Here is a 14,080-nt window from a genome sequence, read left to right as displayed (position 1 = left end):
GAAGCAACCACATACTGGTGTTTCTCTCCTTCTCCTTCTTCCTCCCTTCCCTTCTCTAAAAATAAATAAATAAAATATTTAAAAGAAAAAAGCAAAAAGCTTCATTTTCTGCTATTTTTAATTAAGATAGTATAGCATTCCAAGAAAATGGTTTGACCTAACAAGAGGCATTCTCACTTTAAAACGTTAATGACTCCCTCGACAAATCAAATTATGCCTTTTCAATTTCTGTATTGGCTACATATACTTGACTGACCATATTATAATCATATGTGGTATCACTTTATCATTTAGTGTACCAAGAACTATTTATGTCCTTAAAGATATTTCTGCTATCCACTCTGTAAACTATTTAACCTTTTGTGTATGGTCAAGTTTTAAAGGATTTACAAAAAAACACTTCTGTGAACTATTTGTCCGTACTGATTCATCATTAAAATCTTGGGATTTATTTCATGAGCAGGGTTCAAAAATGCTCTATTAGCATATGTTTTAAGATGCATAAACCCAAACCTGGAGAGGGACCCAAGATGGCAGAGAGGTAGGTGAAGCTTCACAAATCCCCCAGGACCAAACTGGAATTACAACTATATTATGGAAGAATGATCCTGAATAACCAACTGAACACTAGCTGGAGAGAGCCTTATAACCATAGACAGACGGAAGAAGCCACATCAACACAATGTGCCTGATAGAGAGTGTAGAGGAGGTGCAAGAGGGCTGGGCTGGGCTCCCATGGGTGGCAGCTGTATTTCAGTGGCCGGAGTGGTTCCCCCTGAGAAGTGTGGGGTCTAAACCCCAAGCCGGGCTACCCAGGCTACAGCACCAGAACTGGAAAAAGAACCCAAATAAATTCCAGCTTTGAAAAGCAGCAGGGTTTCTGTCCACCAGCAAGAGACAGCTGGAGACTCAAAGAGCCTCTTAAAGGGCCAATGCACAAAATTCTGTTTGAAGGCACTTACCCTGGGCTCCGGCACAGAGAGCATAAGCAGTATCTGGGGCTGGTGGCTCTGGGGTGAGAACTGAAGAAACAGTCACCAGGATCCTGGTGCTGAGTTATCCCCCAAAATGCAGAGCAGAGCACTCCCATCCAAGTGGCATCTGCCTGAGGGGAAGCAATAGCCCCTCCCACAGGAATCATTCTTGCCCCACCGCGCAGGGCTTATGCCCTGCTGGTGAGGAGTATCGGATATACTAGCTGGAAGACTCTCACTGTAAAGCCTAACAGATAGCCTGCAGCCAGAAGCAGATCTGAGACTTTAGCTGGCATTCCCCCAGGCCCAGTGCCAGACTTGGCGCACAGCCTGGTTCTTTCTCCACACAAACAGGCCCAGCAGAGGGAGCCACAAGCTGTGGATTGCTGATAGATCCAAACAGGTTGCCCAGGGCCAGTCACAGGCAGGATCAGACACAAGTCTAAACCAGAGTCTTTGCAGATCTACCTAATAAATAGAAACAAATACAAAGAAGCAGCCAAAATGGAAAGACAAAGAAACAGACCTCAAATGAATGAACAAGGGAATTCTCCAGAAGAACTAGATGAAATAGAAGCAAGCAATTATCAGATAGAATTTAGAGTAATGATTATAAGGATATTCAACAGCACAAAAAAAGACAGAGATACCATAAAAAAGGACCAGTCAGAAATAAAAATTTCAATATCTGAAATAAATAATACACTGGAAGGAATAAACAGTAGGTTAGATGAAACAGAGGATCAAACTGGTTATTTGGATGACAAAGTAGGAAAAAAAAAACACCCAAGCTGAACAGCAAAAAGAAAAAAGAATTAAAAAAAAATGAGGAGACCTTAAGAAACCTTTGGCACAACCTGAAGTGTAACAACATCCGCATCATGGGAATACCAGAAGAAGAGAGTGAGCAAGGGATTGAGAACCTACTTGCAGAAATAGTGACTGAAAACTTCCCTAATTCTGGTGAAGGAAAAAGACACACAAGTCCAGAAAGCTCAGAGTCCCAAACAGGTAGGACCCAAAGAGGTCTATACCTAGAAACATCATAATTAAAATGGCAAGGCTTAAAGACAAGGATAGAATCCTAAAAGCTGCAGGTGGTTACACACAAGGGAGCACCAATGAGACTATCATCTGATTTCTTAACAGAGATATTTTAGGCTAGAAGGGAGGTGGCATGAAATATTCAAGGTGATGAAAAACAAGGACCTACAACCAAAGCTACTTTATCCAGCAAGGCTATCATTTAAAATCAAAGGGGAAATAAGGAGCTTCTCAAACAAGAAAAAGCTAAAGGACTTGTTAACACCAAGCCAGTGCTACAACAAATGTTAAAGGGCTTGCTTGAAGAAGAAAAAGAAAAAAAACAACAACAGAGGAAAACAGTCTAACAATAAAATGGCACTAAATATGTATCTATCAATAATCACATTAAATGTGAATGGCTCAAATGCTCCAACCAAAAGACATAGGGTAGCTGAATTGAATAAGAAAACAAGACCCATATAAATGCTGCCTCCAAGAGACCCACCTCAGATTGACAGATACACACATACTAAGAGTAAAGGAATGGAAAAAGATATTCATGTGAATGGAAGGAAAAAAAAGTTGGGGTAGCAATACTTATATCCAAAAAAATAGACATTAAAATCAAGGCTAGAGTAAGAGACAAAGAAAAACACTGCATAATGGTTTATTAATCCAACAAGAGGATATAATCCTAGCAAAAATTTATGCACCCAACATAGGAGCACCTAAATATGTAAAGCAAATCTTGAAGGACATAAATGTAGAGAGCAATAGAAATATAGTCATAGTAAGGGGGATTTTAACACCCCATTGACTTAAATGGATCTTCCAGACAGAAAATCAACTAGGAGACAGTGGCCTTAAATGACACACTAGATGAAATGTATTTAATTGATATATTCAGAGCATTTCAGCTCAAAGCAGTATAATATATACACTTCTCAAGTGCACGTGTAACATTCCCTAGGACAGATCACATGTTAGAAAAGGCTCAATAAATTTAAGATTGAAATCATGTCAAGCATCTTCTCTGACCACAATGCTATGAAACTAGAAATCAATCACAAGAAGAACACTGAAAAACACACAAAGACATGGAAGCTAAATAGCATGTTATTAAGATGCATAAACTATAAAACACATCAATACATATAACATCAGCTACTCAATATAAATTTGAGAAAAAATATTAAAGCAATTTAGAACAAATATTTATTATATGCCTATAAACTTGGAGAGAGGAAGAAACAGAAAAGTGAACTTGTAATTACACTGCACTGTGATTAGGTCTAAATTAGAAGCTGGACTGAAATGCAATCAAAGCAAGTTTGGAGGATGGAGCAGTGCATCAAAGTCAGTCCTTTCCCCAAACCTGGACAGAAACTGGTAATTATGGAGTAAATGTCAAGTACAGAAAAAGTAGAATGAGTCCAAGACAGTCAAGTTGTTTAGATACTGGGATGACATTTCAAAAAAACAATAGAGAGAATAGGCTGGTTTAGGGAGGGAAAGAGGTGCTAGGTTGGATTCTAAACAGTCATACATTCCACAAATGTTTATCAAATACTACTGCAGGCCTGCCACAAGAGGCAGATGAAGACTGGGTTTGGAGTTCAAGATAGGAGTGGGCAAGACACATGGACTTGGAAACCTTTGGTGCATAAATGGTAGCTACAACTCTGACATAAAATGAAACTCTCCATGAAGAACACAAAGTAGAGACTCTTGTGTGGTTCCTGCCAGCTCTTGTGGTAATCCTTCCAGCTCTGAGTACAACACTCCATGGAGACGTTTGACCCTTCTGAGCTGCCGAGCTGCTTAAGCTTTCTTATTGGAGGCTTTTTCCTGTGCCCAGTACTACTCAACTATGGTAGAGTGATAAAGAATTACTTTCAACACCATTAATTTTCATTCACATTGAAAGATGATATTTATATTCATGGCCAATCCTTCAACAACCAGTGTGATCTGGAAAGGAGATGCAGAAAATGAATCCATACAAGATTGATATAGGCATGGTAAATTCCCACAGACCCAATCAACATAATATAGTGCAGCTGGGAGATTTCCAGGCTCAAGAAAAAAAAACTGTTGTTTGACATTGACAGGACAGACTATGATGATATGAGTAGATGTTGTAGTTCGGCAGACATATATTCTAAGTGCTGGGCCCTCATGGCGAAGGCCATATGCATCATCAACTGAGCACTGAAGGAGGACTATGGATTTAAGTGTCATCTCTGGGTATGCTCTGAAAGAAGAGATGTTTGCTCTTGGGTCCGTGATAAATTAGAAATTTGTCCACTGCAGTACAGTCTGGGAGCACCAAAATATGTAAAGCAAATCTTGATGGACATAAAAGAGGAGATCAACAGAAACACTGTCATGGGGTGGGGGGTGTTTAACACCCCATTGTCTTCAATGGATATATCTTCCAGACAGAAAATCAACTGGGGGACAGTGGCCTTAAATGACACACTAGAGCAAATGGAGTTGATTGATATCTTCAGAGCATTTGATCCCAAAGCAGCAGAATATATATATTTTTCAAGTGCACATGGAACACGGTAGGACACAAAACAAGTCTGAATAAATTTAAGAAGACTAAATTCATATCAAGCATCTTCTCTGACCACAGTATTATGAATCTAGAAATCAGTCACAGGAAGAACACTGAAAAACACACAAAGACATGGAAGCTAAATAACGTGTTATTAGGATACACAAACTATGAAGCACATCAATATATATAACAGCTACTCAGTACAAATTTGAAAAGAAAATAATAAAGCCAATTAGAAGAAATATTATTTACCTATTTAAAGGATGGTCAAGACATTAAAAAGAAAGTTCACCCATGTGAAAAAATCCACCCTTGCATCAGAAAATCTATAAACATAATAAATATATACTTTAAAAAATATGCCTTGGTTGATCAAGATATTCTTGGACATAAAGAAAACTGCTGTAAAATTTTAGCTCTTGTTCCTGAAACAATTCATGATGACCCTCAACAAAGACTCGAAAAGCATCACAGTTCACTTCAGTGTTGGGAGCATTTGAAGAAAGTAGCCAAATATCCGAATGACATCAAAAATGACAAATGCGGACCCTGGCTTCAGTGGGAGGTCATGCTGCAGTCCTGTTTTCCACAGCTGGATATCAATGTTAGCAAAGGAATAAATCATTTGCTGAAGACCTCTTTTAGTGTTCATCCTAAAACAACCCAAATTACATTGCCTATTGATTTACAAAAAGTGGATCAGTTTGATCTGTTTACTGTTCCAACCACAAGCTCCATCTGCCATGAATTTGATGCCAATTCCACTAACGAAGAGGAAAAAGAGAACAAAGCTGAATCCAATATCAAACAAAGAACCAGAGATTATAAAAAGACCAGCCTAGGTCCTTAAAGTTTTTAACACTTTCTTGAAAACCTGGATAAATCTAAAAGAGAACTTATCAAGAAGAGTGATTTATAAAAAGACTTCTGAAGATAGCAACTCCCCTCCAACTAATCTAGATAACCAGTACTTTCAATCAAGAACCAACTACTACAAGAGCTTTTTAATAAATATGGCAGAACCATGTATGCATTTTAATGCTCAAAGCAAAATTTTTTTCTTGATAAATAATTACATTGAAAAGATTCCTAAGACTACCAAAGGAGGGTGTCCAGGTTCTTGGAAAGAACAATAATGGGAGGAGTAAGAGGGCTGAAGATAAATTTGTAAAATTTAATATTATACAAAGATAATTCTAAGATTTCTGATATAAATACTCACTTCTACCAGTTGTCATGTATTGCAGTAACTGAGCAAGTAACATGCACAAGGCTTTAATCTCAGCTAACTGGACACAGCCTCCATAATTCTGGAGTGAATATTCTAAGGAATGAGGGCTTTGTCCTTAAGTCTCAGATCACTTAAGTCAATTACACCTGCAAGTGTATATTCAGTCACTTCTTTGCTTATTGATATTTTTATAGGTCAGGCCACATCCCACTGCCCATCTTTTCAAAATTATTTTAAACTAAGCATCTAAACTTACCAAAACCTTTAAGTCAAAAGACATGAGTTACTAGATAATCTTAGAGACTAGCAGGGTATTGTTTACAACTGTTGCAACTGTAGGTCCTAACTTCTTACAATTGGAACAATTAGTTAAGTCTATATCATAAAGAAGCAGCTTAGAAAAAATAACCAACTTTTACCAACAGAGAACCTGTTAAACGTGTCAAAACATTTGGACTTTCTATATATCCATATACTTAAACTTAATTTTCAAGTTTTCATTTCTTCAATATTTGATTTTGTGTGATATATTCTACATGTCAGATTTCTTTTGTCTGGTTTTACAGCCAATCTAAATAAACAGCATTCTGGTTTGCATTCTATCTTCTGAGAAACTGATAGCTGGGAAGCAAGCTATCAGGCTGGTACTCTCTGTAACTTAAGAAAATTTCCCTTCTTTTGCATTTTCTTTAACACTGTTTTCTCTATAGTCACAAAGTCTTGTTTAAAAATTTTTTGGATTACATAATGCAATCAATACACTGAAATGCCTTGCACTTCTTTCTCTTTTCGATTTTTAAGAAAACTATTAAAGACTGCTGTGCAAAATTAAAACACACCCCCCGCCCATAGATAGTCAAGTACCAAAGCCTATTTAAGACACCAATAATTTAAGAGGCACTCACAACAACAAGGAATGATTAGGAGAGGAAGGGGAAAAACCAAGCACCCTTCTATAGATGTCAAGGGAAGAAAGCATATTAATGAATGAAGAGCTGCCATGGTAAAAGATAAAAATACCCAATTGTCCTGAATTCTTCTGATACAGTGGTGCTGAAAAATTTCCTCTTTCAGATTTGTATTGAGTAGCTGATGTGACATATTTATGGGCTTCATAGTTTAACTACTTAAAATGAAATTCATAGCCCCACAGAACACAGAGGCAAAATAAAGATAGTAATAGCACACACTTCTCAATAGTCTATATCTATACAGACCCAGAGAGCCATCTAGAGGGAAACAACTATGACCACTCAGAACCTCAAGTTTACCTTCCATAAACACGAATATTTGTTGCCCTGTCTCTGAGAGTTTTCCTCAGGATGAAATAATTACATAAATGTGTTGCACTAATAAAAATAAAAATTATTCTGTTTCCTTATATCTTCAAAATATCTTAGTCTACACCAAGAAAGCGTATGACCAAAAAAAAAAAAAAACACACACACACACACACACACACACACACACACACACAGAGAGGACAGAACTATGGCACTTTATTTAATAAAAATAATCCAAACATGTTTCTATTGAAGAACACCATTTCAAGAATTCATGCTATTATTAATATAAGATCTCTATCACACCAAAATTATTTTACCTTTTTTAAAAGCTGGGAAAGTACAAACAAGTTGAGTTTTTGAAATATTTTTATTCTTGTTTTGAGTTTTTAAAATTAAAAAACTTATGGATCCTAAAGCCCAATTTTTTCAGTTACCCATTTCCTAGAAATCCTCTATAAACCGTCACACCCATGATTCAGACACGCTGTGTGTAACCTCTGGAACACCATTCTGGTTTCATGCTACTGAAATCCCACTCATCCTTTGAGGACTATCTCAAATACTGCTGTCCTCTTTCTGCATGAACTAGCTATGGCTCTCCCCATAGTGAGCAATTCCTATACTTTGTACACCTTTTAGGCATGGTATTACGCTGTTTTTTTTTGGAGGGTTTATCTACATGTCTTATACCTCACATGCTTTTAGTTCCTTGAGGGGAAGAGCTCTTATTCACTCATTGTTACACCCACTAAAAGACATAACACTTGTGGTAGAAACTACTGAATAATTATTTGTTTATCTGCTAGGAATTAAAAAATGGCCTAAAATCATCTTCATTATACAAGTGTTACCAAATAGGTGTAATACTGCTCTAGTAGACTATACCTTCATTACAAAATAAAATGCTTTCTTTGTAATTATGTCAGAGAATTACTTTGTAATTGTTTTTAATTTTTTTTAAAAGTGAACATAACTACTTCACACGAACTAGGATGGCTATAATCAGAAAGATGGAAAATAAGTGTTGCCAAAGACATGGAGAAATCGGAATCCTTGCTGGTGGGAATGTAAAACAATGCAGTCACTGCAAACAACAGCGGGCAAGGGAGAGGGGGAGGGAGAGCTGCTCTGTGACCACAAAACCCCAGCGCAGTAAAATATTAGCATTCTGTCCTAGATCCAAACTAAAGCCCCCAAAAGGGGGGTGAACAATCACAATGTTTTCAAAGAAAGTGAAAGTCACTTTTAATCTAAGAAGATTCTCTCTTTACATATAATAGATTACTATCACAAAACATTTATTGTAAAAACCAATTTAACTAGTAAATGAAACTTGTCATTATTCTGGATAGTATAGCCAAATTCTATACCCTCATGCAAAATAAAAGAGGATTTGCAGAATAGATATTTTGGTGTATAAAAAAAATTTAAGCACTTAGGGAAACTTGTTTTTTAAAGAAAAAATTATTTTTTTTAAATACTTTCAAAATATCAAAAACTCACATTAATAATTGTATTATGAATATGGACATAAGAGTCTATGAACAATTTTTAAAGTTCCATGGAAAAAATAAAACCTATCAACAATCGAATCTAAAAAAACAAAATAAATATGCAGAACAGAAGAAATCATAGATACAGAGAATGTTTTGATGGTTCCCAGATGGGAGGGACTCAGGGGTCGGGGGGATGGGCAAAAAAGATGAAGAGATTAAGAAGTACAAATTGGGGGTTACAGAATGGTCATGGGGATGTAAAGTATAGAACAGGGAATAGTGGAGTCAGAGAACTTACACACATGACCCATGGACATGGACAACAGTGTAGGGACTGCCTGAGGGAGTAGGGGAGCTGGGTAGAGGGGGACAAAAGGGGAAAATTGGGACAACTATAATAGCATAATCAATAAAATATAATTAAAAAACAAATAATCATTCAAAACTAGATCCCAAAAGGAATATGAATTATGTATTATCTATTTATCTCTTCCATACCAAGTTATTCCAGCTTTTTATAATTAAGAAAAAGGAAATTTTGGATTCCCCTCATAGTCTCCTGTGATTCATTCATTTATTGTTTTTTGAAAAGATTGATTTATTTATTTATTTATTTACAGAAAAGGGAAGGAAGAGAGAAAGAGAGGGAGAGAAACATCAAATGAGGTTGCATCTCGCGCCACCCCCTACTAGGGACCTGGACTCCAACCTAGGCATATGCCCTACACTGGGAATTGAACCAGCAACCCTTTGGTCCGCAGGCTGGATCTCAATCCACTGAGCCACACCAGCTAGAGCCATTTATTTATTTGACACACTTAATATCTCTGCCTTAGACCAAAACTATTATTCAATCTTAATTGTTTACTATAGAAGGAAGATCTAAAAAAAAAAAAACCCACACAGAATTTAGAAATACTCTACGGAAAAATTAAAGAAAGTTAAGCGTTGAACTATTCCCTTATTTATAAAAGAGGTAGAAAAGACATACTCTTGCATTTCAATTTTTTAAAAATTTAAATTATAAGATGACACTATGGGGGAAACAACATTAAGTTATCACAGCACTCATACTGGGAACTCTTAGGAATGATTACCCACTCCAAATATGCAAGACATCAGAATCCCAACAAAATTCTCAATATTGTATTCACTGTAACTGAAATAAATATAGACCACAGAACACATTCAACTAAGGATGGAAACACAGAACAGCCTAATAAAACGCAACAATTCTAGAGTAAAAATATTGTGTGCACAGGGAACTTGTAGAGGGTATTAACTGTTTATGAAGAGCCTGACCTCTAGTGGTTATAAAGTATGGTACATAATCCCAAAGGATTTCTTTCTTTAACAGCCATTTTGAGTTGTGTGGAAAATAAAATAAAAAGGAAAAAAATATCATTTTTATTGGATCTCGATTTCTATCAAAGGAAGAGAAATCTACGCCAATACAAATATGAAAGCTGGCTCAAACTACATTTTAGCTTATATTATCCCCATTGCTTGTACTTCATAAAGTCATACAGAAAATCATCTTATCTAAATTCTCTTTTCTCTTTTTTAAAGTATATTTTATTGATTATGCTCTTACAGTTGTCCCATTTTTCTTCCCCCTTTATTCTCTTCTGCCCTGCATCCCCCTCCCACCAGCAGTCCCCGCTCCCCAGTTCATGTCCATGGCTCGTACGTATAAGTTCTTTGCTTTCTCCATTTCCTATACTATTCTTAACCTCCCCGTCTATTTTGTACCTACCATTTATGCTTCTTATTCCCTGTACCTTTTCCCCCATTCTCCTCCCCCAGCCCTCCAATAACCCTCCATGTGACCTCCATTTCTATGATTCTATTCCTGTTCTAGTTATTTACTTTTTTTTTTAGGTTCAGTTGTTGATAGTTGTGTGTTGTCATTTTACTGTTCATAGTTTTGATCTTCTTTTTCTTAGATAAGTCCCTTTAACATTTCATGTAATAAAGGCTTGGTGATGATGAACTCCTTTAATTTGACCTTATCTGGGAAGCACTTTATCTGCCCTTCCATTCTAAATGACAGCTTTGCTGGATAGAGTAACCTTGGATGCAGGTCCTTGCCTTTCATGACTTTGAATAATTCTTTCCAGTCCCTCCTTGCCTATAAGAGTTCTTTAGAGAAATCAGCTGACAGTCTTATGGGAACTCCTTGGTAGGTAACTGTCTCCTTTTCTCTTGCTATTTTTAAGATTCTCTCCTTATCTTTAATCTTGGGTAATGTCATTATGATGTGTCTTGGTGTGTGCTTCCTTAGGTCCAACTTCTTTGGGACTCTCTGAGCTTCCTGGATCTCCTGGAGGTCCATTTCCTTCACCAGACTGAGGAAGTTCTCCATTAGTTTTTCAAGTAAGTTTTCAATTTCTTGCTTTTCCTCTTCTCCTTCTGGCACCCTTATGATTCGGATGTTGGAATGTTGAAAGTTGTCCCGGAGGTTCCTAAGCCTCTCCTCATTTTTTTTGAATTCCTGCTTCTTCATTCTGTTCCAATTGAATATTTGTTTCTTCCTTTTGCCCCAAATCATTGATTTGGGTCCTGGTTTCCTTCCTTTCACTGTTGATTGCCTGTATATTTTTCTTTATTTCACTTTGCATAGCCTTCACTTTTTCTTCTATTTTGCAACCATACTCAACCATTTCTGTGAGCATCCTGATTACCAGTGTTTTGAACTCTGCATCTCATAGGTTGGCTATCTATTGCTCAGTTGTATTTTTTCTGGAGTTTTGATCTGTTCTTTCATTTGGGCCATATTTCTTTTTCTTGGTGCTCCTGTTACATTGTAAGGGGTGGAGCCTTAGGTATTCACCAGGGCGGGGCAATCCACATAGATGCGTTATGGCACTGTATATGGGGGTAGGATCAGAGAGGAAACAGTGCAGTTTGTTAGGCTTTCACCCCACTTTCTGTCTCTTCCTCTGCTACCCACAAACAAATTGGGCCCTTCTGGTGCTGATTCCCGGGTGGGTGTGGGTCTGTGTATCTTCTAGGACCCTGTGGGTCTCTCCAACTAACTCTCCTGTGAGGCTGGGAGTTTCTCCCACTATTGCAACCCCCATAGGTTTTTACCACCCCAGAGGTTTTGAGGTTTTCATTTCCTGCTCTGGAGCCGTGGGTTGCATGATCTGTCTCACTCCCCAGTTGTTCTTCCCAATTTATCCACATGGTAATGAGGAACTGCCTGGTCCACCAGCCACTGTCTTGCCTGGTCTTCCTGCTGCTGCCTTGCCATGTGTCCTCTCCGCCCATCTCTGTCCCTCCTACTGGTCTGGATGAATGTTTCTTTAACTCCTTGGTTGTCAGACTTTCATACTGTTCAGTTTTCTGGCAGTTCTGGTTGTTTTTTCTTTTTAAGTTTGTTGTTGTCCTTCTTTTGGTGTACAAGGGGGCAAAGTGTATCTACATACGCCTCCATCTTGTCTGGAAGTTTTCTCATCTAAACTCCTTAATTTCACAGATAAATAATATGAGATTCAGAGAAGTTTAGGAACTTGTATAGAAGGAAAGATAGTGAACAAATATTAAAAAAAGAGGTAACCAGGAACCTCTTTAACTATGAGGTAAAAGAAAATATGCTCAACCAAAATAGAGTATGCTGCACAATTTCTATTATCAATACATTTATTTGAGAAGTAGTCATAATTCTTTTGAATGCCTGACGTACAACAAGCAAAGCTCTAAAAAGCGCAGCTCTAAAAGCACTTTTCCTTTCTTGTACTAGATTCTAAAGAGTTGTGTTACTTGCGGGGGAAACAGTGCAGGTCAAAGACTTTAGAGCGCTGCAACACAGCAGCCAGTTATACAGCAGCTGCAAAATAAACTCTTCCTCCACACTCTGACTCTATTAATCATCTGTGCCACACATTCCCCACCACAACCAGGACTGGTTAAAGTTCCCTCCACATTCTTCCCTCAATAGATTCTTAAATGCTGGGAGTACTCTACCCTAGGCTCTCTTCTCACTGCATATCCACTGTCCAGCCTTCATTTACACGAAAAAGTCAATACTTCCTAAGTTTAGAAATCCAGTCTAAAGGATTTTCCTCTATTCCCAATTAAACATTCAAAAGTCTACCAAGTGATTATATTTTAATGCTCCACTAGCATTAGCGGAAAACATCTTGATGCTCAGATCTGTTCTTCTTCCTGTACTCTCTTCCTGAATGACCCACCATCTAATAACTCGGGTGTCATCCTTGAGTCTTCCCCTCAGCCTCCACTTCCAGGTCCAAGACTAATCAATCACTACCTGCTTGTTTTCCCTTACTACAGTTATTTTACACTGCCACTTTCTTAGTTTAGGCCACCATCATTACTAGCCAGCTTCCTAGCTTATCTCCCAGTCTTAATTTCTCCAAATACTATATCTATGCCCCACAAATCCCAAATCTATTCCTGAACAGTGTTCCTGAAGCTCAAAATGGATCAATTAAATTACTCTCATCTTTGTACCTCTTCCATGACACATCACCACTCTTTGGAGAAGATCCAGACTTCTTAACAAGGTTTCCTAAGTAACAGAATTCTACAGAATATAATTATACTTATGTGTTCAGCCTCATCTTTACTTACCCTCCCTCCACCACCAACCAGCCCACTTTTCTCTCTGCACCAAGCTTATTTCCCATCCATTCTCAACTACTTTTAATTATCTGAATATGCCATGCTATTCCCTGCAACTAGATATGAAAATGGTATCCCCATCTGGTACCTACTTATCTTCTCCCTTTTCCCTTATTCCTTTACTTAGATAACTCCTGCTCATCATGATATCTCACCCAAGGTAATACAAAAAGACCTCCCTACTAAGAGAGATCTCCAAAACTTGGTTAGGTTTCCCTGCTGAGTGATCCCTATACTTGGCCATATCACAGCTATGAAATCACTGGACTGTGGTATCCATTCATTTGTTTCTCTTCCACACCAAAATGTGGGCTCCTTGAGCTTTTGGTGCTTACCTGGCACATAACACATACTCTTCAAAGGTTATTTAAAAAATGAATAAAACCTGCAACAAACCACAAAACCCTCTGCTTACTCTAAATTTATTAAATTTCTAGTTTTATAAAGCACTCCCAACAGTATATCTGGAATGATAAAGAAACTGTACGGAGAGATATTGCAATGAGGCTATAGTGAAGGTATTTTGCACATGTGATTACCATGTATAATCAGTTTACTTTGAGAAAAACAGAATGTCCTTGAGTGATCTGGGTAGGCCTGATCCAATTAGTTAAAGGTCTTATGAACAGAACTGAGGTTTCTCTGAGAAAGAAGAAATCCCACCTGTGAATTACGGCTTCATCTTCTGCTTGAGGGTTTCCAACCCCTCCTGACCACCTATGCTGCAGATTCCAGACTAACCGAGCCAGCCCCTACAACCATATAAGCCAATTCTTTTCAATAAGTATCTTCATTATATTCTGTTTCCCTGATGGAACAGGCACCTACTAAACAAAGTACACATCAACCAGACC

General features: G+C 37.7%; 1 protein-coding gene and 1 pseudogene across 2 annotated transcripts in view; one reads left to right on the top strand and one right to left on the bottom strand.

The window, feature by feature from the left end:
- The window catches only part of SCAMP1 (secretory carrier membrane protein 1), a 97,351-nt gene that overhangs the window by 5,403 nt on the left and 77,868 nt on the right, over positions 1-14,080 (bottom strand). The window lies entirely within an intron of this gene.
- LOC129074708 (DNA primase small subunit-like) lies at positions 3,786-5,497 on the top strand (annotated as a pseudogene).

Source organism: Pteronotus mesoamericanus, unplaced genomic scaffold (genome assembly GCF_021234165.1).
Source record: "Pteronotus mesoamericanus isolate MK-2021 breed Mesoamerican mustached bat unplaced genomic scaffold, CSHL_Meso_final contig_50, whole genome shotgun sequence".
NCBI lineage: Eukaryota > Metazoa > Chordata > Mammalia > Chiroptera > Mormoopidae > Pteronotus > Pteronotus mesoamericanus.
The sequence above is the reverse complement of the archived record's forward strand: the minus strand, read 5'-3'. Positions and strand labels throughout refer to the sequence as shown.